Source organism: Idiotropiscis lumnitzeri, unplaced genomic scaffold, assembly GCF_059441095.1.
Source record: "Idiotropiscis lumnitzeri isolate Australia: NSW breed Sydney's pygmy pipehorse unplaced genomic scaffold, RoL_Ilum_1.0 HiC_scaffold_25, whole genome shotgun sequence".
Classification (NCBI taxonomy): Eukaryota; Metazoa; Chordata; class Actinopteri; order Syngnathiformes; family Syngnathidae; genus Idiotropiscis; species Idiotropiscis lumnitzeri.
This window is the reverse complement of record NW_028283563.1, coordinates 2,009,571-2,036,962: the sequence shown is the minus strand read 5'-3', so window position 1 is coordinate 2,036,962 and position 27,392 is coordinate 2,009,571. Positions and strand designations below refer to the sequence as shown.

At 43.1% G+C, this 27,392-nt stretch overlaps 1 long non-coding RNA gene across 1 annotated transcript; it reads left to right on the top strand.

The window, feature by feature from the left end:
- Positions 1-1,598: 1,598 nt before the first annotated feature.
- Positions 1,599-23,102, top strand: LOC148316020 (uncharacterized). Its single transcript, XR_015840434.1, has 5 exons — positions 1,599-1,658; positions 4,969-5,069; positions 16,031-16,131; positions 19,486-19,586; positions 23,007-23,102. It is a non-coding gene; the product is annotated as an uncharacterized LOC148316020 (long non-coding RNA).
- Positions 23,103-27,392: the final 4,290 nt, after the last annotated feature.

Below are 27,392 nucleotides of genomic sequence, written 5' to 3'. Positions count from 1 at the left end.
TGAAGAAATTATTATTAGGGCCCGAGCAGCGACCGCTACGAGGTCCCCATTGTTTTTGTGGAAATTATTATTATTTTTATTATTATTATTAGGGCCCGAGCAGTGACCGCTGCGAGGTCCCTATTGTTTTTCTAGAAATTGTTATTAGGGCCCGAGCTGCGACGGCTGCGAGGTCCCTATTGTTTTTGTAGAAAATATTATTACTTTTATTATTAATAATATTATTATTATTATTATTAGGGCCTGAGCAGCGACCGCTGCGAAGTCCCTATTGTTTTTGTAGAAATTATTATTATTATTATTTTTCCGATTGTTCGATCGCATTTTTGACCCCCGAAACATGCACAAAAACTCACCAAACTTGGCAGTCTCATCGGGCATGGCGAAAAATTTGATATTTTAACGTCTAATATGAACAGGAAGTGAGTTATGAATTTTTGAAAGTCCGACTTTTGCCCTTTTTTGCATGTTTACAGGGGTCATTCTTTTGCACCCTGATCCTAAAGGCTTCATCTGATTGCCTTAAAATTCTGTCTGTAGCATCTGAAGACCTGGGACAAACACTGGGGCTAAAATCTTTTGTTTCCGAAATACTATATGACAGGGGCGGGGCTTCAAAGTTTTCACTTAAGATTTCCTTCGCCGCAATGGACAAAATGCTTAATAACTCTCCTGCACATGCTGCTAAAAATCCAAAACTTCACATGTACATAAAGAGTCTGTACCTGAAGACATCTATATGTTTATATTCAGTTATACACCTTGCGCCAATCAATATCATTTTTTACATTTTGACGTACTGCACGGTGCCCTTTTAACGAATCTGATTGAAAATTGTCTAGAAAAGACTCAAGACATTGATCTTACTCTATCCCTATTTTTGTGACTTTCCTTCGAAGGGCGTGGCTATTATGGTGCCGCAGAGTCTGATTATTCTCCGTGGCAACAAAAGTTCCTGCAAAATGATTCAGATGATCCATCTTCTCGAAATTTTTCACATTTGAGGATATTCAGGCCCTGAAGACGGCTGCCAACTTATTTTTGATCGCAGTGGTAGCGCCACCAACTGGTTAAAACAAATACAAATTATTTTCGTTGATGTTTTTCTCCGGGCAGGTTAACAAAATCTACCTTATATTTGCTCGGATGAATGTTTAGGCCTTGAGCATGTCACAATACAAAAGTCTTTCGCCTTCTTCAGAGTGTCACATGATGGTGTCTTGTGACCCGTCTTTATCAGCTGATGTTCCATGAGGGCGTGACTTACCTGTCACAAGAATGAAGGCAAGTCACGCCCCCCGCTGTCCGTTCACTCCGCCAAGATGCTGGTCCAGGTGGTAGAGAGGATGAAGGCTCCCTTGTCTCTGTTCATGGTTTTTATGCCTCGCTTGCAGATCTCAATGGCCTCTCTGATCCAGCGCTGTTGTTTGTTCTCTTCTGTGCGGATGACCCTGCCCTTCTCCCGGTCCATGATGTGGTTTTCCCTTTTGCAGTGGTCAGTGATTGCTGATTTGTAATGTTCATGTTGTGCTTGTTCTTTTACTGCTCTGATTTTTTTCATTTTTTTGACAGGTAAGCCACACCCTCATGGAACATCAGCTCAAGACACCATCATGCGACGCTCTGAAGAAGGCGAAAGACTCGCCGAAACATGTCAGGTAAAAAATTATCCTAAAACATAATTGTCTGCTTTTAATGAATCAGTCAAATATCAATAATAAGAAGACAAAATGAACCTAATACAAATAAATGAATGCTTAATAACTCCCCTGCACATGCTCCTAAAAATCCAAACCTTCACCTGTAAATAAAACGTCCCGACCTGAAGACATCTTAATGTTATTATTTTGTTATACACGCAGTGCCGTCAAGTGGAATCAAAAAATTTTTTTTATTTTAATTTTCACGCACTGCACGGTGCCCTTTTGACGAATCCGACTGAAAATTAGTCAGAAAAGACTCTAGACAATGATCTTACTCTCTGCCGAATTTTGTGACGTTTTGGCAAAAGGCGTGGCTATTACGGTGCTGAAAAGTCCGATTGTACTCTGTGGCAACAAAAGCTCCAGCAACATGAGTCAGATGATCCTATCTTCTCGAAGTTGCACACATTTGAGGATACTTAAGCCCTGAAGACATCTACCAACTTATTTTTCATCGTAGTAGTAGCGCCACCAACTGCTAATAGCTAATACAAGTTATTTTCTTGGATGTTTTTCTCCGTGCAACTCAACAAGGTCGCCCTCATATATGCTCGGATGACTGTTTCGGGCCATGAGGACGTCATAATACGAAATTTGTCCTTTTTCATGAAAAGTTGTGGGAGTGGCATTGCACTGTTCGGCAATAAAACAACGCTGATTATGAGGTTCTAAATATGAACAACAACTCGTGAAACTTTACACACACATCAGGCCGAGCAAATTTATCAATATTTTATACGTTAGTTGTGCAGCTTTTTTGAAATGGCTCACCATGGCCCTCGAGAAATGTTCAAAAAAGCAGCCCTGGTTGAGTGTTTCACCTCGCTTTTTGTAAATTTTATGGAGTACAGTGAACCCTCGGTTATCGCGGTTAATGGGGACAGAGACCATCCGCGAAAACTGAAAATCCGCGAAGTAGCGGCGCACCTTCAAAAATGCTTTAAAAAAATATACAATATATATAATAAATATATAATATATATATATATATATATATATATATATATATATATATATATACGGGGGGAGAGAGAGAGAGAGAGAGTGAAATTCATGTTATAACAAAAAAAACAAATTATTATTAAAACTTATTATTTTTTTATTCCCCAACCATTCTTTTTGTATTTATTTAATTACTCCGACTTTTACCTGCTGGTACGCCGTCCGGTGTGCCCTGTGAAATGAAAGGTGGCATTCTTTATTTATTTATTACATTTATTCATTCATAACTGACAGCCTCGCGCTCCGCTCGTGCCCGGGCAGAAGAGGTGCTCCAATTCGGCTTAACTGTGACACACGCCCGCCCTCCTCCCCCGGAGCTTCCATTCGGTTAAACTTAGGGGCCGCTTGGCACCGCCCGTGCCCGGGGAAGGTGCTCCTCTTCGACTTACTGTGACGCGAGCATGCCCTCCTCCTCCGGAGCTTCCATTCGGTTAAACTCAGGGGCCGCTTGGAACCGCCCGTGCCCGGGGAAGGTGCTCCTCTACGGCTTAACTGCCACGCACGCCGGCCGGAGCTCTGGTACGGTCCGAACCGCGCGAAACGTCGCCACCGATCGTGTCCGGGGGAACGTGCTCTTCTTCGTCCACTCTCCTCTTCACCCACGCTCTTCTTCGGCGCCCGCCGGCCGTCTAACCGCTCCAGCGCCCCGTCGTGCCGCTCGGCGAAACTACAATGCCCCCGAATATTTTTTAGACCCGCGAAGCACTGAACCCGCGAAAGGTGAACCTCGAAGTAGCGAGGGTTCACTGTATGTATAAGACCAAGACCTACAAAAAAGTCTCTTGGAGCAATGAGCTAGGTTTTACAGGAAGTCGGCCATTTTGAATTTACTTAAAAGGGGGCGGGTCTCCACAATGGACTTTGTGTAGAAATTATTATTGGGGCCCGAGCAGCGACCGCGGCGAGGTCCCTATTGTTTTTGTAGAAATTATTATTACTTTTATTATTATTATTATTATTATTATTATTAGGGCCTGAGCAGCGACCGCTGCGAAGTCCCTATTGTTTTTGTAGAAATTATTATTATTATTATTTTTCCGATTGTTCGATCGCATTTTTGACCCCCGAAACATGCACAAAAACTCACCAAACTTGGCAGTCTCATCGGGCATGGCGAAAAATTTGATATTTTTTAACGTCTAATATGAACAGGAAGTGAGTTATGAATTTTTGAAAGTCCGACTTTTGCCCTTTTTTGCATGTTTACAGGGGTCATTCTTTTGCACCTTGATCCTAAAGGCTTCATCTGATTGCCTTAAAGTTCTGTCTGGAGCATCTGAAGACCTGGCACAAACACTGGGGCTAAAATTTTTTGTTTCCGAAATACTATATGACGGGGGCGGGGCATCAAAGTTTTCACTTAAGATTTCCTTCGCCGCAATGGACAAAATGCTTAATAACTCTCCTGCACATGCTGCGAAAAATCCAAAACTTCTTATTCCATTCTTATTTATTCATCTAATTTATATATTTGTCTGTATTACAGTTGTATTGCACTGGAGAGGGGAGCCCTCTAATCTCGTTGCACACTTGTGTACAATGACAATAAAGGGATTTCTATTTCTATTCTATTCATGTACATAAAGAGTCTGTACCTGAAGACATCTATATGTTTATATTCAGTTATACACCTTGCGCCAATCAATATCATTTTTTACATTTTGACGTACTGCACGGTGCCCTTTTAACGAATCTGATTGAAAATTGGCTAGAAAAGACTCAAGACATTGATCTTACTCTATCCCTATTTTTGTGACTTTCCTTCGAAGGGCGTGGCTATTACGGTGCCGCAGAGTCTGATTATTCTCCGTGGCAACAAAAGTTCCTGCAAAATGATTCAGATGATCCATCTTCTCGAAATTTTTCACATTTGAGGATATTCAGGCCCTGAAGACGGCTGCCAACTTATTTTTGATCGCAGTGGTAGCGCCACCAACTGGTTAAAACAAATACAAATTATTTTCGTTGATTTTTTTCTCCGGGCAGGTTAACAAAATCTACCTTACATTTGCTCGGATGAGTGTTTAGGCCTTGAGGATGTCACAATACGAAAGTCTTTTGCCTTCTTCAGAGTGTCACATGATGGTGTCTTGTGGCCCGTCTTTATCAGCTGATGTTCCATGAGGGCGTGACTTACCTGTCACAAGAACGAAGGCAAGTCACGCCCCCGCTGTCCGTTCACTCCGCCAAAATGCTGCTCCAGGTGGTAGAGAGGATGAAGGCTCCCTTGTCTCTGTTCATGGTTTTTATGCCTCGCTTGCAGATCTCAATGGCCTCTCTGATCCAGCGCTGTTGTTTGTTCTCTTCGGTGCGGATGACCCTGCCCTTCTCCCGGTCCATGATGTGGTTTTCCCTTTTGCAGTGGTCAGTGATTGCTGATTTGTAATGTTCATGTTGTGCTTGTTCTTTTACTGCTCTGATTTTTCATTTTTTTGACAGGTAAGTCACACCCTCATGGAACATCAGCTGATAAAGACGGGTCTCAAGACACCATCATGCGACACTCTGAAGAAGGCGAAAGACTCGCCGAAACATGTCAGGTAAAAAATTAACCTAAAACATAATTGTCTGCTTTTAATGAATCAGTCAAATATCAATAATAAGAAGACAAAATGAACCTAATACAAATAAATGAATGCTTAATAACTCCCCTGCACATGCTCCTAAAAATCCAAACCTTCACCTGTAAATAAAACGTCCCGACCTGAAGACATCTTAATGCTATTATTTTGTTATACACACAGTGCCGCCAAGTGGAATCAAAAATTTGTTTTTATTTTAATTTTCACGTACTGCACGGTGCCCTTTTGACGAATCCGACTGAAAATTAGTCAGAAAAGACTCAAGACAATGATCTTACTCTCTGCCGAATTTTGTGACGTTTTGGCAAAAGGCGTGGCTATTAAGGTGCTGAAAAGTCCGATTGTACTTTGTGGCAACAAAAGCTCCGGCAACATGACTCAGATGATCCTATCTTCTCGAAGTTGTACACATTTGAGGATACTTCAGCCCTGAAGACATCTACCAACTTATTTTACATCGTAGTAGTAGCGCCACCAACTGGTAAAAGCTAATACAAGTTATTTTCTTGGATGTTTTTCTCCGTGCAACTCAACAAGGTCGCCCTCATATATGCTCGGATGACTGTTTCGGCCATGAGGATGTCACAATACGAAATTCGTGATTTTTCGTGAAAAGTTGTGGGAGTGGCATTGCACTGTTCGGCAATAAAACAAAGCTGATTATGAGGTTCTAAATATGAACGACAACTCGTAAAACTTTACACACACATCAGGCCGAACAAATTTATCAATATTTTATAAGTTAGTTGTGCAGCTTTTTTGAAATGGCTCGCCATGGCCCTCGAGAAATGTTAAAAAAAAGCAGCTCTGGTTGAGTGTTTCACCTCGCTTTTTGTAAATTTTATGGAGTACAGTGAACCCTCGGTTATCGCGGTTAATGGGGACCGAGACCACCCGCGAAAACTGAAAATCCGCGAAGTAGCGGCGCACCTTCAAAAATGCTTAAAAAAAATATACAATATATATAATAAATATATAAATATATATATATATATATATATATATATATATATACGGGGAGAGAGAGAGTGAAATTCATGTTATAACAAAAAAACCAAATTATTATTAAAACGTATTATTTTTTTATTCCCCAGCCATTCTTTTTGTATTTATTTAATTACTCCGACTTTTACCTGCTGGTACGCCGTCCGGTGTGCCCTGTGAAATGAAAGGTGGCATTCTTTATTTATTTATTCATTTATTCATTCATAACTGACAGCCTCGCGCTCCGCTCGTGCCCGGGCAGAAGAGGTGCTCCAATTTGGCTTAACTGTGACACACGCCCGTCCTCCTCCCCCGGAGCTTCCATTCGGTTAAACTTAGGGGCCGCTTGGCACCGCCCGTGCCCGGGGAAGGTGCTCCTCTTCGGCTTACTGTGACGCGAGCATGCCCTCCTCCTCCGGAGCTTCCATTCGGTTAAACTTAGGGGCCGCTTGGAACCGCCCGTGCCCGGGGAAGGTGCTCCTCTTCGGCTTACTGTGACGCGAGCATGCCCTCCTCCTCCGGAGCTTCCATTCGGTTAAACTTAGGGGCCGCTTGGAACCGCCCGTGCCCGGGGAAGGTGCTCCTCTTCGGCTTACTGTGACGCGAGCATGCCCTCCTCCTCCGGAGCTTCCATTCGGTTAAACTTAGGGGCCGCTTGGCACCGCCCGTGCCCGGGGAAGGTGCTCCTCTACGGCTTAACTGCCACGCACGCTGGCCGGAGCTCTGGTACGGTCCGAACCGCGCGAAACGTCGCCACCGATCGTGTCCGGGGGAACGTGCTCTTCTTCGTCCACTCTCCTCTTCGCCCACGCTCTTCTTCGGCGCACGCCGGCCGTCTAACCGCTCCAGCGCCCCGTCGTGCCGCTCGGCGAAACTACAATGCCCCCGAATATTTTTTAGACCCGCGAAGCACTGAACCCGCGAAAGGTGAACCGCGAAGTAGCGAGGGTTCACTGTATGTATAAGACCAAGACCTACAAAAAAGTCTCTTGGAGCAATGAGCTAGGTTTTACAGGAAGTCGGCCATTTTGAATTTACTTAAAAGGGGGCGGGTCACCACAATGGACTTTGTGTAGAAATTATTATTGGGGCCCGAGCAGCGACCGCGGCGAGGTCCCTATTGTTTTTGTAGAAAATATTATTACTTTTATTATAATTATTATTATTATTATTAGGGCCTGAGCAGCGACCGCTGCGAAGTCCCTATTGTTTTTGTAGAAATTATTATTATTATTATTTTTCCGATTGTTCGATCGCATTTTTGACCCCCGAAACATGCACAAAAACTCACCAAAGTTGGCAGTCTCATCGGGCATGGCGAAAAATTTGATATTTTAATGTCTAATATGAACAAGAAGTGAGTTATTAATTTTTGAAAGTCCGACTTTTGCCCTTTTTTGCATGTTTACAGGGGTCATTCTTTTGCACCCTGATCCTAAAGGCTTCATCTGATTGCCTTAAAATTCTGTCTGTAGCTTCTGAAGACCTGGGACAAACACTGGGGCTAAAATTTTTTGTTTCCGAAATACTATATGACGGGGGCGGGGCATCAAAGTTTTCACTTAAGATTTCCTTCGCCGCAATGGACAAAATGCTTAATAACTCTCCTGCACATGCTGCTAAAAATCCAAAACTTCACATGTACATAAAGAGTCTGTACCTGAAGACATCTATATGTTTATATTCAGTTATACACCTTGCGCCAATCAATATCATTTTTTACATTTTGACGTACTGCACGGTGCCCTTTTAACGAATCTGATTGAAAATTGGCTAGAAAAGACTCAAGACATTGATCTTACTCTATCCCTATTTTTGTGACTTTCCTTCGAAGGGCGTGGCTATTACGGTGCCGCAGAGTCTGATTATTCTCCGTGGCAACAAAAGTTCCTGCAAAATGATTCAGATGATCCATCTTCTCGAAATTTTTCACATTTGAGGATATTCAGGCCCTGAAGACGGCTGCCAACTTATTTTTGATCGCAGTGGTAGCGCCACCAACTGGTTAAAACAAATACAAATTATTTTCGTTGATTTTTTTCTCCGGGCAGGTTAACAAAATCTACCTTACATTTGCTCGGATGAGTGTTTAGGCCTTGAGGATGTCACAATACGAAAGTCTTTCGCCTTCTTCAGAGTGTCACATGATGGTGTCTTGTGGCCCGTCTTTATCAGCTGATGTTCCATGAGGGCGTGACTTACCTGTCACAAGAATGAAGGCAAGTCACGCCCCCCGCTGTCCGTTCACTCCGCCAAAATGCTGCTCCAGGTGGTAGAGAGGATGAAGGCTCCCTTGTCTCTGTTCATGGTTTTTATGCCTCGCTTGCAGATCTCAATGGCCTCTCTGATCCAGCGCTGTTGTTTATTCTCTTCGGTGCGGATGACCCTGCCCTTCTCCCGGTCCATGATGTGGTTTTCCCTTTTGCAGCGGTCAGTGATTGCTGATTTGTAATGTTCATGTTGTGCTTGTTCTTTTACTGCTCTGATTTTTTAATTTTTTTGACAGGTAAGTCACACCCTCATGGAACATCAGCTGATAAAGACGGGTCTCAAGACACCATCATGCGACACTCTGAAGAAGGCAAAAGACTCGCCGAAACATGTCAGGTAAAAAATTAACCTAAAACATAATTGTCTGCTTTTAATGAATCAGTCAAATATCAATAATAAGAAGACAAAATGAACCTAATACAAATAAATAATAATAATAATAATAATAATAATATTGCCTTTATTAGTCCCACAAAGGGGAAATTCGAGATTCGAACCCAGGCCTCCTGGGGAGACTGGGTCCTGAACGCGGCGCCTTAGACCACTCGGCCATCCTGAATGCTTAATAACTCCCCTGCACATGCTCCTAAAAATCCAAACCTTCACCTGTAAATAAAACGTCCCGACCTGAAGACATCTTAATGTTATTATTTTGTTATACACACAGCGCCGCCAAGTGGAATCAAAAATTTGTTTTTATTTTAATTTTCACGTACTGCACGGTGCCCTTTTGACGAATCCGACTGAAAATTAGTCAGAAAAGACTCAAGACAATGATCTTACTCTCTGCCGAATTTTGTGACGTTTTGGCAAAAGGCGTGGCTATTACGGTGCTGAAAAGTCCGATTGTACTCTGTGGCAACAAAAGCTCCGGCAACATGACTCAGATGATCCTATCTTCTCGAAGTTGTACACATTTGAGGATACTTCAGCCCTGAAGACATCTACCGACTTATTTTTCATCGTAGTAGTAGCGCCACCAACTGGTAAAAGCTAATACAAGTTATTTTCTTGGATGTTTTTCTCCGTGCAACTCAACAAGGTCGCCCTCATATATGCTCGGATGACTGTTTCGGCCATGAGGATGTCACAATACGAAATTAGTCCTTTTTCGTGAAAAGTTGTGGGAGTGGCATTGCACTGTTCGGCAATAAAACAACGCTGATTATGAGGTTCTAAATATGAACGACAACTCGTGAAACTTTACACACACATCAGGCCGAGCAAATTTATCAATATTTTATACGTTAGTTGTGCAGCTTTTTTTAAATGGCTCGCCATGGCCCTTGAGAAATGTTCAAAAAAGCAGCCCTGATTGAGTGTTTCACCTCGCTTTTTGTAAATTTTATGGAGTACAGTGAACCCTCGGTTATCGCGGTTAATGGGGACCGAGACCACCCGCGAAAACTGAAAATCCGCGAAGTAGCGGCGCACCTTCAAAAAAGCTTAAAAAAAATATACAATATATATAATAATATATATATATATATATATATATATATATATATATATATATATATATATATATATATACGGGGAGAGAGAGAGTGAAATTCATGTTATAACAAAAAAACCAAATTATTATTAAAACGTATTATTTTTTTATTCCCCAGCCATTCTTTTTGTATTTATTTAATTACTCCGACTTTTACCTGCTGGTACGCCGTCCGGTGTGCCCTGTGAAATGAAAGGTGGCATTCTTTATTTATTTATTCATTTATTCATTCATCACTGACAGCCTCGCGCTCCGCTCGTGCCCGGGCGGAAGAGGTGCTCCAATTCGGCTTAACTGTGACACACTCCCGCCCTCCTCCCCCGGAACTTCCATTCGGTTAAACTTAGGGGCCGCTTGGCACCGCCCGTGCCCGGGGAAGGTGCTCCTCTTCGGCTTACTGTGACGCGAGAATGCCCTCCTCCTCCGGAGCTTCCATTCAGTTAAACTTAGGGGCCGCTTGGAACCGCCCGTGCCCGGGGAAGGTGCTCCTCTTCGGCTTACTGTGACGCGAGCATGCCCTCCTCCTCCGGAGCTTCCATTCGGTTAAACTTAGGGGCCGCTTGGAACCGCCCGTGCCCGGGGAAGGTGCTCCTCTTCGGCTTACTGTGACGCGAGCATGCCCTCCTCCTCCGGAGCTTCCATTCGGTTAAACTTAGGGGCCGCTTGGCACCGCCCGTGCCCGGGGAAGGTGCTCCTCTACGGCTTAACTGCCACGCACTTCGGCCGGAGCTCTGGTACGGTCCGAACCGCGCGAAACGTCGCCACCGATCGTGTCCGGGAGAACGTGCTCTTCTTCGTCCACTCTCCTCTTCGCCCACGCTCTTCTTCGGCGCACGCCGGCCGTCTAACCGCTCCAGCGCCCCGTCGTGCCGCTCGGCGAAACTACAATGCCCCCGAATATTTTTTAGACCCGCGAAGCACTGAACCCGCGAAAGGTGAACCGCGAAGTAGCGAGGGTTCACTGTATGTATAAGACCAAGACCTACAAAAAAGTCTCTTGGAGCAATGAGCTAGGTTTTACAGGAAGTCGGCCATTTTGAATTTACTTAAAAGGGGGCGGGTCACCACAATGGACTTTGTGTAGAAATTATTATTGGGGCCCGAGCAGCGACGGCGGCGAGGTCCCTATTGTTTTTGTAGAAATTATTATTAGGGCCTGAGCAGCGACCGCTCCGAGGTCCCCATTGTTTTTGTGGAAATTATTATTATTTTTATTATTATTATTATTAGGGCCCGAGCAGTGACCGCTGCGAGGTCCCTATTGTTTTTCTAGAAATTGTTATTAGGGCCCGAGCTGCGACGGCTGCGAGGTCCCTATTGTTTTTGTAGAAAATATTATTACTTTTATTATTATTAATATTATTATTATTATTATTTGGGCCTGAGCAGCGACCGCTGCGAAGTCCCTATTGTTTTTGTAGAAATTATTATTATTATTATTTTTCCGATTGTTCGATCGCATTTTTGACCCCCGAAACATGCACAAAAACTAACCAAACTTGGCAGTCTCATCGGGCATGGCGAAAAATTTGATATTTTAACGTCTAATATGAACAGGAAGTGAGTTATGAATTTTTGAAAGTCCGACTTTTGCCCTTTTTTGCATGTTTACAGGGGTCATTCTTTTGCACCCTGATCCTAAAGGCTTCATCTGATTGCCTTAAAATTCTGTCTGTAGCATCTGAAGACCTGGGACAAACACTGGGGCTAAAATTTTTTGTTTCCGAAATACTATATGACGGGGGCGGGGCTTCAAAGTTTTCACTTAAGATTTCCTTCGCCGCAATGGACAAAATGCTTAATAACTCTCCTGCACATGCTGCTAAAAATCCAAAACTTCACATGTACATAAAGAGTCTGTACCTGAAGACATCTATATGTTTATATTCAGTTATACACCTTGCGCCAATCAATATCATTTTTTACATTTTGACGTACTGCATGGTGCCCTTTTAACGAATCCGATTGAAAATTGGCTAGAAAAGACTCAAGACATTGATCTTACTCTATCCCTATTTTTATGACTTTCCTTCAAAGGGCGTGGCTATTACGGTGCCGCAGAGTCTGATTATTCTCCGTGGCAACAAAAGTTCCTGCAAAATGATTCAGATGATCCATCTTCTGGAAATCTTTCACATTTGAGGATATTCAGGCCCTGAAGACGGCTGCCAACTTATTTTTGATCGCAGTGGTAGCGCCACCAACTGGTTAAAACAAATACAAATTATTTTCGTTGATGTTTTTCTCCGGGCAGGTGAACAAAATCTACCTTATATTTGCTCGGATGAGTGTTTAGGCCTTGAGCATGTCACAATACAAAAGTCTTTCGCCTTCTTCAGAGTGTCACATGATGCTGTCTTGTGACCCGTCTTTATCAGCTGATGTTCCATGAGGGCGTGACTTACCTGTCACAAGAATGAAGGCAAGTCACGCCCCCCGCTGTCCGTTCACTCCGCCAAGATGCTGGTCCAGGTGGTAGAGAGGATGAAGGCTCCCTTGTCTCTGTTCATGGTTTTTATGCCTCGCTTGCTGATCTCAATGGCCTCTCTGATCCAGCGCTGTTGTTTGTTCTCTTCTGTGCGGATGACCCTGCCCTTCTCCCGGTCCATGATGTGGTTTTCCCTTTTGCAGTGGTCAGTGATTGCTGATTTGTAATGTTCATGTTGTGCTTGTTCTTTTACTGCTCTGATTTTTTCATTTTTTTGACAGGTAAGTCACACCCTCATGGAACATCAGCTGATAAAGACGGGTCTCAAGACACCATCATGCGACACTCTGAAGAAGGCGAAAGACTCGCCGAAACATGTCAGGTAAAAAATTAACCTAAAACATAATTGTCTGCTTTTAATGAATCAGTCAAATATCAATAATAAGAAGACAAAATGAACCTAATACAAATAAATGAATGCTTAATAACTCCCCTGCACATGCTCCTAAAAATCCAAACCTTCACCTGTAAATAAAACGTCCCGACCTGAAGACATCTTAATGTTATTATTTTGTTATACACACAGTGCCGCCAAGTGGAATAAAAATTTTTTTTTTATTTTAATTTTCACGTACTGCACGGTGCCCTTTTGACGAATCCGACTGAAAATTAGTCAGAAAAGACTCAAGACAATGATCTTACTCTCTGCCGAATTTTGTGACGTTTTGGCAAAAGGCGTGGCTATTAAGGTGCTGAAAAGTCCGATTGTACTCTGTGGCAACAAAAGCTCCGGCAACATGACTCAGATGATCCTATCTTCTCGAAGTTGTACACATTTGAGGATACTTCAGCCCTGAAGACATCTACCAACTTATTTTACATTGTAGTAGTAGCGCCACCAACTGGTAAAAGCTAATACAAGTTATTTTCTTGGATGTTTTTCTCCGTGCAACTCAACAAGGTCGCCCTCATATATGCTCGGATGACTGTTTCGGCCATGAGGATGTCACAATACGAAATTTGTGATTTTTCGTGAAAAGTTGTGGGAGTGGCATTGCACTGTTCGGCAATAAAACAAAGCTGAATATGAGGTTCTAAATATGAACGACAACTCGTAAAACTTTCCACACACATCAGGCCGAGCAAATTTATCAATATTTTATACGTTAGTTGTGCAGCTTTTTTGAAATGGCTCGCCATGGCCCTCGAGAAATGTTAAAAAAAAGCAGCTCTGGTTGAGTGTTTCACCTCGCTTTTTGTAAATTTTATGGAGTACAGTGAACCCTCGGTTATCGCGGTTAATGGGGACCGAGACCACCCGCGAAAACTGAAAATCCGCGAAGTAGCGGCGCACCTTAAAAAATGCTTAAAAAAAATATACAATATATACAATAAATATATAAATATATATATATATATATATATATATATATATATATATATATATATATATATATATATATATATATATATATACGGGGAGAGAGAGAGTGAAATTCATGTTATAACAAAAAAACCAAATTATTATTAAAACGTATTATTTTTTTATTCCCCAGCCATTCTTTTTGTATTTATTTAATTACTCCGACTTTTACCTGCTGGTACGCCGTCCGGTGTGCCCTGTGAAATGAAAGGTGGCATTCTTTATTTATTTATTCATTTATTCATTCATAACTGACAGCCTCGCGCTCCGCTCGTGCCCGGGCAGAAGAGGTGCTCCAATTTGGCTTAACTGTGACACACGCCCGTCCTCCTCCCCCGGAGATTCCATTCGGTTAAACTTAGGGGCCGCTTGGCACCGCCCGTGCCCGGGGAAGGTGCTCCTCTTCGGCTTACTGTGACGCGAGCATGCCCTCCTCCTCCGGAGCTTCCATTCGGTTAAACTTAGGGGCCGCTTGGAACCGCCCGTGCCCGGGGAAGGTGCTCCTCTACGGCTTAACTGCCACGCACGCCGGCCGGAGCTCGGGTACGGTCCGAACCGCGCGAAACGTCGCCACCGATCGTGTCCGGGGGAACGTGCTCTTCTTCGTCCACTCTCCTCTTCGCCCACGCTCTTCTTTGGCGCACGCCGGCCGTCTAACCGCTCCAGCGCCCCGTCGTGCCGCTCGGCGAAACTACAATGCCCCCGAATATTTTTTAGACCCGCGAAGCACTGAACCCGCGAAAGGTGAACCGCGAAGTAGCGAGGGTTCACTGTATGTATAAGACCAAGACCTACAAAAAAGTCTCTTGGAGCAATGAGCTAGGTTTTACAGGAAGTCGGCCATTTTGAATTTACTTAAAAGGGGGCGGGTCACCACAATGGACTTTGTGTAGAAATTATTATTGGGGCCCGAGCAGCGACCGCGGCGAGGTCCCTATTGTTTTTGTAGAAAATATTATTACTTTTATTATTATTATTATTATTATTAGGGCCTGAGCAGCGACCGCTGCGAAGTCCCTATTGTTTTTGTAGAAATTATTATTATTATTATTTTTCCGATTGTTCGATCGCATTTTTGACCCCCGAAACATGCACAAAAACTCACCAAACTTGGCAGTCTCATCGGGCATGACGAAAAATTTGATATTTTAACGTCTAATATGAACAGGAATTGAGTTATGAATTTTTGAAAGTCCGACTTTTGCCCTTTTTTGCATGTTTACAGGGGTCATTCTTTTGCACCCTGATCTAAAGGCTTCATCTGATTGCCTTAAAATTCTGTCTGTAGCATCTGAAGACCTGGCACAAACACTGGGGCTAAAATTTTTTGTTTCCGAAATACTATATGACGGGGGCGGGGCATCAAAGTTTTCACTTAAGATTTCCTTCGCCGCAATGGACAAAATGCTTAATAACTCTCCTGCACATGCTGCTAAAAATCCAAAACTTCACATGTACATAAAGAGTCTGTACCTGAAGACATCTATATGTTTATATTCAGTTATACACCTTGCGCCAATCAATATCATTTTTTACATTTTGACGTACTGCACGGTGCCCTTTTAACGAATCTGATTGAAAATTGGCTAGAAAAGACTCAAGACATTGATCTTACTCTATCCCTATTTTTGTGACTTTCCTTCGAAGGGCGTGGCTATTACGGTGCCGCAGAGTCTGATTATTCTCCGTGGCAACAAAAGTTCCTGCAAAATGATTCAGATGATCCATCTTCTCGAAATTTTTCACATTTGAGGATATTCAGGCCCTGAAGACGGCTGCCAACTTATTTTTGATCGCAGTGGTCGCGCCACCAACTGGTTAAAACAAATACAAATTATTTTCGTTGATTTTTTTCTCCGGGCAGGTTAACAAAATCTACCTTACATTTGCTCGGATGAGTGTTTAGGCCTTGAGGATGTCACAATACGTAAGTCTTTCGCCTTCTTCAGAGTGTCACATGATGGTGTCTTGTGGCCCGTCTTTATCAGCTGATGTTCCATGAGGGCGTGACTTACCTGTCACAAGAATGAAGGCAAGTCACGCCCCCCGCTGTCCGTTCACTCCGCCAAAATGCTCCTCCAGGTGGTAGAGAGGATGAAGGCTCCCTTGTCTCTGTTCATGGTTTTTATGCCTCGCTTGCAGATCTCAATGGCCTCTCTGATCCAGCGCTGTTGTTTGTTCTCTTCGGTGCGGATGACCCTGCCCTTCTCCCGGTCCATGATGTGGTTTTCCCTTTTGCAGTGGTCAGTGATTGCTGATTTGTAATGTTCATGTTGTGCTTGTTCTTTTACTGCTCTGATTTTTCATTTTTTTGACAGGTAAGTCACACCCTCATGGAACATCAGCTGATAAAGACGGGTCTCAAGACACCATCATGCGACACTCTGAAGAAGGCGAAAGACTCGCCGAAACATGTCAGGTAAAAAATTAACCTAAAACATAATTGTCTGCTTTTAATGAATCAGTCAAATATCAATAATAAGAAGACAAAATGAACCTAATACAAATAAATGAATGCTTAATAACTCCCCTGCACATGCTCCTAAAAATCCAAACCTTCACCTGTAAATAAAACGTCCCGACCTGAAGACATCTTAATGTTATTATTTTGTTATACACACAGTGCCGCCAAGTGGAATCAAAAATTTGTTTTTATTTTAATTTTCACGTACTGCACGGTGCCCTTTTGACGAATCCGACTGAAAATGAGTCAGAAAAGACTCAAGACAATGATCTTACTCTCTGCCGAATTTTGTGACGTTTTGGCAAAAGGCGTGGCTATTAAGGTGCTGAAAAGTCCGATTGTACTCTGTGGCAACAAAAGCTCCGGCAACATGACTCAGATGATCCTATCTTCTCGAAGTTGTACACATTTGAGGATACTTCAGCCCTGAAGACATCTACCAACTTATTTTACATCGTAGTAGTAGCGCCACCAACTGGTAAAAGCTAATACAAGTTATTTTCTTGGATGTTTTTCTCCGTGCAACTCAACAAGGTCGCCCTCATATATGCTCGGATGACTGTTTCGGCCATGAGGATGTCACAATACGAAATTCGTGATTTTTCGTGAAAAGTTGTGGGAGTGGCATTGCACTGTTCGGCAATAAAACAAAGCTGATTATGAGGTTCTAAATATGAACGACAACTCGTAAAACTTTACACACACATCAGGCCGAGCAAATTTATCAATATTTTATACGTTAGTTGTGCAGCTTTTTTGAAATGGCTCGCCATGGCCCTCGAGAAATGTTAAAAAAAAGCAGCTCTGGTTGAGTGTTTCACCTCGCTTTTTGTAAATTTTATGGAGTACAGTGAACCCTCGGTTATCGCGGTTAATGGGGACCGAGACCATCCGCGAAAACTGAAAATCCGCGAAGTAGCGGCGCACCTTCAAAAATGCTTAAAAAAAATATACAATATATATAATAAATATATAAATATATATATATATATATATATATATATATATATATATATATATATATATATATATATATATATACGGGGAGAGAGAGAGTGAAATTCATGTTATAACAAAAAAACCAAATTATTATTAAAACGTATTGTTTTTTTATTCCCCAGCCATTCTTTTTGTATTTATTTAATTACTCCGACTTTTACCTGCTGGTACGCCGTCCGGTGTGCCCTGTGAAATGAAAGGTGGCATTCTTTATTTATTTATTCATTTATTCATTCATAACTGACAGCCTCGCGCTCCGCTCGTGCCCGGGCAGAAGAGGTGCTCCAATTTGGCTTAACTGTGACACACGCCCGTCCTCCTCCCCCGGAGCTTCCATTCGGTTAAACTTAGGGGCCGCTTGGCACCGCCCGTGCCCGGGGAAGGTGCTCCTCTTCGGCTTACTGTGACGCGAGCATGCCCTCCTCCTCCGGAGCTTCCATTCGGTTAAACGTAGGGGCCGCTTGGCACCGCCCGTGCCCGGGGAAGGTGCTCCTCTACGGCTTAACTGCCACGCACGCTGGCCGGAGCTCTGGTACGGTCCGAACCGCGCGAAACGTCGCCACCGATCGTGTCCGGGGGAACGTGCTCTTCTTCGTCCACTCTCCTCTTCGCCCACGCTCTTCTTCGGCGCACGCCGGCCGTCTAACCGCTCCAGCGCCCCGTCGTGCCGCTCGGCGAAACTACAATGCCCCCGAATATTTTTTAGACCCGCGAAGCACTGAACCCGCGAAAGGTGAACCGCGAAGTAGCGAGGGTTCACTGTATGTATAAGACCAAGACCTACAAAAAAGTCTCTTGGAGCAATGAGCTAGGTTTTACAGGAAGTCGGCCATTTTGAATTTACTTAAAAGGGGGCGGGTCACCACAATGGACTTTGTGTAGAAATTATTATTGGGGCCCGAGCAGCGACCGCGGCGAGGTCCCTATTGTTTTTGTAAAAGATATTATTACTTTTATTATTATTATTATTATTATTATTAGGGCCTGAGCAGCGACCGCTGCGAAGTCCCTATTGTTTTTGTAGAAATTATTATTATTATTATTTTTCCGATTGTTCGATCGCATTTTTGACCCCGAAACATGCACAAAAACTCACCAAACTTGGCAGTCTCATCGGGCATGGCGAAAAATTTGATATTTTAACGTCTAATATGAACAGGAAGTGAGTTATGAATTTTTGAAAGTCCGACTTTTGCCCTTTTTTGCATGTTTACAGGGGTCATTCTTTTGCACCCTGATCCTAAAGGCTTCATCTGATTGCCTTAAAATTCTGTCTGTAGCATCTGAAGACCTGGCACAAACACTGGGGCTAAAATTTTTTGTTTCCAAAATACTATATGACGGGGGCGGGGCATCAAAGTTTTCACTTAAGATATCCTTCGCCGCAATGGACAAAATGCTTAATAACTCTCCTGCACATGCTGCTAAAAATCCAAAACTTCACATGTACATAAAGAGTCTGTACCTGAAGACATCTATATGTTTATATTCAGTTATACACCTTGCGCCAATCAATATCATTTTTTACATTTTGACGTACTGCACGGTGCCCTTTTAACGAATCTGATTGAAAATTGGCTAGAAAAGACTCAAGACATTGATCTTACTCTATCCCTATTTTTGTGACTTTCCTTCGAAGGGCGTGGCTATTACGGTGCCGCAGAGTCTGATTATTCTCCGTGGCAACAAAAGTTCCTGCAAAATGATTCAGATGATCCATCTTCTCGAAATTTTTCACATTTGAGGATATTCAGGCCCTGAAGACGGCTGCCAACTTATTTTTGATCGCAGTGGTAGCGCCACCAACTGGTTAAAACAAATACAAATTATTTTCGTTGATTTTTTTCTCCGGGCAGGTTAACAAAATCTACCTTACATTTGCTCGGATGAGTGTTTAGGCCTTGAGGATGTCACAATACGAAAGTCTTTCGCCTTCTTCAGAGTGTCACATGATGGTGTCTTGTGGCCCGTCTTTATCAGCTGATGTTCCATGAGGGCGTGACTTACCTGTCACAAGAATGAAGGCAAGTCACGCCCCCCGCTGTCCGTTCACTCCGCCAAAATGCTGCTCCAGGTGGTAGAGAGGATGAAGGCTCCCTTGTCTCTGTTCATGGTTTTTATGCCTCGCTTGCAGATCTCAATGGCCTCTCTGATCCAGCGCTGTTGTTTGTTCTCTTCGGTGCGGATGACCCTGCCCTTCTCCCGGTCCATGATGTGGTTTTCCCTTTTGCAGTGGTCAGTGATTGCTGATTTGTAATGTTCATGTTGTGCTTGTTCTTTGACTGCTCTGATTTTTCATTTTTTTGACAGGTAAGTCACACCCTCATGGAACATCAGCTGATAAAGACGGGTCTCAAGACACCATCATGCGACACTCTGAAGAAGGCGAAAGACTCGCCGAAACATGTCAGGTAAAAAATTTACCTAAAACATAATTGTCTGCTTTTAATGAATCAGTCAAATATCAATAATAAGAAGACAAAATGAACCTAATACAAATAAACGAATGCTTAATAACTCCCCTGCACATGCTCCTAAAAATCCAAACCTTCACCTGTAAATAAAACGTCCCGACCTGAAGACATCTTAATGTTATTATTTTGTTATACACACAGTGCCGCCAAGTGGAATCAAAAATTTGTTTTTATTTTAATTTTCACGTACTGCACGGTGCCCTTTTGACAAATCCGACTGAAAATTAGTCAGAAAAGACTCAAGACAATGATCTTACTCTCTGCCGAATTTTGTGACGTTTTGGCAAAAGGCGTGGCTATTAAGGTGCTGAAAAGTCCGATTGTACTCTGTGGCAACAAAAGCTCCGGCAACATGACTCAGATGATCCTATCTTCTCGAAGTTGTACACATTTGAGGATACCTCAGCCCTGAAGACATCTACCAACTTATTTTACATCGTAGTAGTAGCGCCACCAACTGGTAAAAGCTAATACAAGTTATTTTCTTGGATGTTTTTCTCCGTGCAACTCAACAAGGTCGCCCTCATATATGCTCGGATGACTGTTTCGGCCATGAGGATGTCACAATACGAAATTCGTGATTTTTCGTGAAAAGTTGTGGGAGTGGCATTGCACTGTTCGGCAATAAAACAAAGCTGATTATGAGGTTCTAAATATGAACGACAACTCGTAAAACTTTACACACACATCAGGCCGAGCAAATTTATCAATATTTTATACGTTAGTTGTGCAGCTTTTTTGAAATGGCTCGCCATGGCCCTCGAGAAATGTTAAAAAAAAGCAGCTCTGGTTGAATGTTTCACCTCGCTTTTTGTAAATTTTATGGAGTACAGTGAACTCTCTGTTATCGCGGTTAATGGGGACCGAGACCATCCGCGAAAACTGAAAATCCGCGAAGTAGCGGCGCACCTTCAAAAATGCTTAAAAAAAATATACAATATATATAATAAATATATATATATATATATATATATATATATATATACGGGGAGAGAGAGAGTGAAATTCATGTTATGACAAAAAAAACAAATTATTATTAAAACGTATTATTTTTTTATTCCCCAGCCATTCTTTTTGTATTTATTTAATTACTCCGACTTTTACCTGCTGGTACGCCGTCCGGTGTGCCCTGTGAAATGAAAGGTGGCATTCTTTATTTATTTATTCATTTATTCATTCATAACTGACAGCCTCGCGCTCCGCTCGTGCCCGGGCAGAAGAGGTGCTCCAATTTGGCTTAACTGTGACACACGCCCGTCCTCCTCCCCCGGAGCTTCCATTCGGTTAAACTTAGGGGCCGCTTGGCACCGCCCGTGCCCGGGGAAGGTGCTCCTCTTCGGCTTACTGTGACGCGAGCATGCCCTCCTCCTCCGGAGCTTCCATTCGGTTAAACTTAGGGGCCGCTTGGAACCGCCCGTGCCCGGGGAAGGTGCTCCTCTTCGGCTTAGTGTGACGCGAGCATGCCCTCCTCCTCCGGAGCTTCCATTCGGTTAAACTTAGGGGCCGCTTGGCACCGCCCGTGCCCGGGGAAGGTGCTCCTCTACGACTTAACTGCCACGCACGCTGGCCGGAGCTCTGGTACGGTCCGAACCGCGCGAAACGTCGCCACCGATCGTGTCCGGGGGAACGTGCTCTTCTTCGTCCACTCTCCTCTTCGCCCACGCTCTTCTTCGGCGCATGCCGGCCGTCTAACCGCTCCAGCGCCCCGTCGTGCTGCTCGGCGAAACTACAATGCCCCCGAATATTTTTTAGACCCGCGAAGCACTGAACCCGCGAAAGGTGAACCGCGAAGTAGCGAGGGTTCACTGTATGTATAAGACCAAGACCTACAAAAAAGTCTCTTGGAGCAATGAGCTAGGTTTTACAGGAAGTCGGCCATTTTGAATTTACTTAAAAGGGGGCGGGTCACCACAATGGACTTTGTGTAGAAATTATTATTGGGGCCCGAGCAGCGACCGCGGCGAGGTCCCTATTGTTTTTGTAGAAAATATTATTACTTTTATTATTATTATTATTATTATTATTAGGGCCTGAGCAGCGACCGCTGCGAAGTCCCTATTGTTTTTGTAGAAATTATTATTATTATTATTTTTCCGATTGTTCGATCGCATTTTTGACCCCCGAAACATGCACAAAAACTCACCAAACTTGGCAGTCTCATCGGGCATGGCGAAAAATTTGATATTTTAACGTCTAATATGAACAGGAAGTGAGTTATGAATTTTTGAAAGTCCGACTTTTGCCCTTTTTTGCATGTTTACAGGGGTCATTCTTTTGCACCCTGATCCTAAAGGCTTCATCTGATTGCCTTAAAATTCTGTCTGTAGCATCTGAAGACCTGGCACAAACACTGGGGCTAAAATTTTTTGTTTCCGAAATACTATATGACGGGGGCGGGGCATCAAAGTTTTCACTTAAGATTTCCTTCGCCGCAATGGACAAAATGCTTAATAACTCTCCTGCACATGCTGCTAAAAATCCAAAACTTCACATGTACATAAAGAGTCTGTACCTGAAGACATCTATATGTTTATATTCAGTTATACACCTTGCGCCAATCAATATCATTTTTTACATTTTGACGTACTGCACGGTGCCCTTTTAACGAATCTGATTGAAAATTGGCTAGAAAAGACTCAAGACATTGATCTTACTCTATCCCTATTTTTGTGACTTTCCTTCGAAGGGCGTGGCTATTACGGTGCCGCAGAGTCTGATTATTCTCCGTGGCAACAAAAGTTCCTGCAAAATGATTCAGATGATCCATCTTCTCGAAATTTTTCACATTTGAGGATATTCAGGCCCTGAAGACGGCTGCCAACTTATTTTTGATCGCAGTGGTAGCGCCACCAACTGGTTAAAACAAATACAAATCATTTTCGTTGATTTTTTTCTCCGGGCAGGTTAACAAAATCTACCTTACATTTGCTCGGATGAGTGTTTAGGCCTTGAGGATGTCACAATACGAAAGTCTTTCGCCTTCTTCAGAGTGTCACATGATGGTGTCTTGTGGCCCGTCTTTATCAGCTGATGTTCCATGAGGGCGTGACTTACCTGTCACAAGAATGAAGGCAAGTCACGCCCCCCGCTGTCCGTTCACTCCGCCAAAATGCTGCTCCAGGTGGTAGAGAGGATGAAGGCTCCCTTGTCTCTGTTCATGGTTTTTATGCCTCGCTTGCAGATCTCAATGGCCTCTCTGATCCAGCGCTGTTGTTTGTTCTCTTCGGTGCGGATGACCCTGCCCTTCTCCCGGTCCATGATGTGGTTTTCCCTTTTGCAGTGGTCAGTGATTGCTGATTTGTAATGTTCATGTTGTGCTTGTTCTTTTACTGCTCTGATTTTTCATTTTTTTGACAGGTAAGTCACACCCTCATGGAACATCAGCTGATAAAGACGGGTCTCAAGACACCATCATGCGACACTCTGAAGAAGGCGAAAGACTCGCCGAAACATGTCAGGTAAAAAATTAACCTAAAACATAATTGTCTGCTTTTAATGAATCAGTCAAATATCAATAATAAGAAGACAAAATGAACCTAATACAAATAAATGAATGCTTAATAACTCCCCTTCACATGCTCCTAAAAATCCAAACCTTCACCTGTAAATAAAACGTCCCGACCTGAAGACATCTTAATGTTATTATTTTGTTATACACACAGTGCCGCCAAGTGGAATCAAAAATTTGTTTTTATTTTAATTTTCACGTACTGCACGGTGCCCTTTTGACGAATCCGACTGAAAATTAGTCAGAAAAGACTCAAGACAATGATCTTACTCTCTGCCGAATTTTGTGACGTTTTGGCAAAAGGCGTGGCTATTAAGGTGCTGAAAAGTCCGATTGTACTCTGTGGCAACAAAAGCTCCGGCAACATGACTCAGATCATCCTATCTTCTCGAAGTTGTACACATTTGAGGATACTTCAGCCCTGAAGACATCTACCAACTTATTTTATATCGTAGTAGTAGCGCCACCAACTGGTAAAAGCTAATACAAGTTATTTTCTTGGATGTTTTTCTCCGTGCAACTCAACAAGGTCGCCCTCATATATGCTCGGATGACTGTTTCGGCCATGAGGATGTCACAATACGAAATTCGTGATTTTTCGTGAAAAGTTGTGGGAGTGGCATTGCACTGTTCGGCAATAAAACAAAGCTGATTATGAGGTTCTAAATATGAACGACAACTCGTAAAACTTTACACACACATCAGGCCGAGCAAATTTATCAATATTTTATACGTTAGTTGTGCAGCTTTTTTGAAATGGCTCGCCATGGCCCTCGAGAAATGTTAAAAAAAAGCAGCTCTGGTTGAGTGTTTCACCTCGCTTTTTGTAAATTTTATGGAGTACAGTGAACCCTCGGTTATCGCGGTTAATGGGGACCGAGACCACCCGCGAAAACTGAAAATCCGCGAAGTAGCGGCGCACCTTCAAAAATGCTTAAAAAAAATATACAATATATATAATAAATATATATATATATATATATATATATATATATATATATATATATATATATATATATATATATATATATATATATATATATATATACGGGGAGAGAGAGAGTGAAATTCATGTTATAACAAAAAAACCAAATTATTATTAAAACGTATTATTTTTTTATTCCCCAGCCATTCTTTTTGTATTTATTTAATTACTCCGACTTTTACCTGCTGGTACGCCGTCCGGTGTGCCCTGTGAAATGAAAGGTGGCATTCTTTATTTATTTATTCATTTATTCATTCATAACTGACAGCCTCGCGCTCCGCTCGTGCCCGGGCAGAAGAGGTGCTCCAATTTGGCTTAACTGTGACACACGCCCGTCCTCCTCCCCCGGAGCTTCCATTCGGTTAAACTTAGGGGCCGCTTGGCACCGCCCGTGCCCGGGGAAGGTGCTCCTCTTCGGCTTACTGTGACGCGAGCATGCCCTCCTCCTCCGGAGCTTCCATTCGGTTAAACTTAGGGGCCGCTTGGAACCGCCCGTGCCCGGGGAAGGTGCTCCTCTTCGGCTTACTGTGACGCGAGCATGCCCTCCTCCTCCGGAGCTTCCATTCGGTTAAACTTAGGGGCCGCTTGGCACCGCCCGTGCCCGGGGAAGGTGCTCCTCTACGGCTTAACTGCCACGCACGCTGGCCGGAGCTCTGGTACGGTCCGAACCGCGCGAAACGTCGCCACCGATCGTGTCCGGGGGAACGTGCTCTTCTTCGTCCACTCTCCTCTTCGCCCACGCTCTTCTTCGGCGCACGCCGGCCGTCTAACCGCTCCAGCACCCCGTCGTGCCGCTCGGCGAAACTACAATGCCCCCGAATATTTTTTAGACCCGCGAAGCACTGAACCTGCGAAAGGTGAACCGCGAAGTAGCGAGGGTTCACTGTATGTATAAGACCAAGACCTACAAAAAAGTCTCTTGGAGCAATGAGCTAGGTTTTACAGGAAGTCGGCCATTTTGAATTTACTTAAAAGGGGCCGGGTCACCACAATGGACTTTGTGTAGAAATTATTATTGGGGCCCGAGCAGCGACCGCGGCGAGGTCCCTATTGTTTTTGTAGAAAATATTATTACTTTTATTATTATTATTATTATTATTATTAGGGCCTGAGCAGCGACCGCTGCGAAGTCCCTATTGTTTTTGTAGAAATTATTATTATTATTTTTCCGATTGTTCGATCGCATTTTTGACCCCCGAAACATGCACAAAAACTCACCAAACCTGGCAGTCTCATCGGGCATGGCGAAAAATTTGATATTTTAACGTCTAATATGAACAGGAAGTGAGTTATGAATTTTTGAAAGTCCGACTTTTGCCCTTTTTTGCATGTTTACAGGGGTCATTCTTTTGCACCCTGATCCTAAAGGCTTCATCTGATTGCCTTAAAATTCTGTCTGTAGCATCTGAAGACCTGGGACAAACACTGGGGCTAAAATTTTTTGTTTCCGAAATACTATATGACGGGGGCGGTGCATCAAAGTTTTCACTTAAGATTTCCTTCGCCGCAATGGACAAAATGCTTAATAACTCTCCTGCACATGCTGCTAAAAATCCAAAACTTCACATGTACATAAAGAGTCTGTACCTGAAGACATCTATATGTTTATATTCAGTTATACACCTTGCGCCAATCAATATCATTTTTTACATTTTGACGTACTGCACGGTGCCCTTTTAACGAATCTGATTGAAAATTGGCTAGAAAAGACTCAAGACATTGATCTTACTCTATCCCTATTTTTGTGACTTTCCTTCGAAGGGCGTGGCTATTACGGTGCCGCAGAGTCTGATTATTCTCCGTGGCAACAAAAGTTCCTGCAAAATGATTCAGATGATCCATCTTCTCGAAATTTTTCACATTTGAGGATATTCAGGCCCTGAAGACGGCTGCCAACTTATTTTTGATCGCAGTGGTAGCGCCACCAACTGGTTAAAACAAATATAAATTATTTTCGTTGATGTTTTTCTCCGGGCATGTTAACAAAATCTACCTTATATTTGCTCGGATGAGTGTTTAGGCCTTGAGCATGTCACAATACGAAAGTCTTTCGCCTTCTTCAGAGTGTCACATGATGGTGTCTTGTGACCCGCCTTTATCAGCTGATGTTCCATGAGGGCGTGACTTACCTGTCACAAGAATGAAGGCAAGTCACGCCCCCCGCTGTCCGTTCACTCCGCCAAGATGCTGGTCCAGGTGGTAGAGAGGATGAAGGCTCCCTTGTCTCTGTTCATGGTTTTTATGCCTCGCTTGCAGATCTCAATGGCCTCTCTGATCCAGCGCTGTTGTTTGTTCTCTTCTGTGCGGATGACCCTGCCCTTCTCCCGGTCCATGATGTGGTTTTCCCTTTTGCAGTGGTCAGTGATTGCTGATTTGTAATGTTCATGTTGTGCTTGTTCTTTTACTGCTCTGATTTTTTTCATTTTTTTGACAGGTAAGTCACACCCTCATGGAACATCAGCTCAAGACACCATCATGCGACACTCTGAAGTAGGCGAAAGACTCGCCGAAACATGTCAGGTAAAAAATTAACCTAAAACATAATTGTCTGCTTTTAATGAATCAGTCAAATATCAATAATAAGAAGACAAAATGAACCTAATACAAATAAATGAATGCTTAATAACTCCCCTGCACATGCTCCTAAAAATCCAAACCTTCACCTGTAAATAAAACGTCCCGACCTGAAGACATCTTAATGTTATTATTTTGTTATACACACAGTGCCGCCAAGTGGAATAAAAAATTTGTTTTTATTTTAATTGTCACGTACTGCACGGTGCCCTTTCGACGAATCCGACTGAAAATTAGTCAGAAAAGACTCAAGACAATGATCTTACTCTCTGCCGAATTTTGTGACGTTTTGGCAAAAGGCGTGGCTATTACGGTGCTGAGAAGTCCGATTGTACTCTGTGGCAACAAAAGCTCCAGCAACATGACTCAGATGATCCTATCTTCTCGAAGTTGCACACATTTGAGGATACTTCAGCCCTGAAGACATCTACCAACTTATTTTTCATCGTAGTAGTAGCGCCCCCAACTGGTAAAAGCTAATACAAGTTATTTTCTTGGAT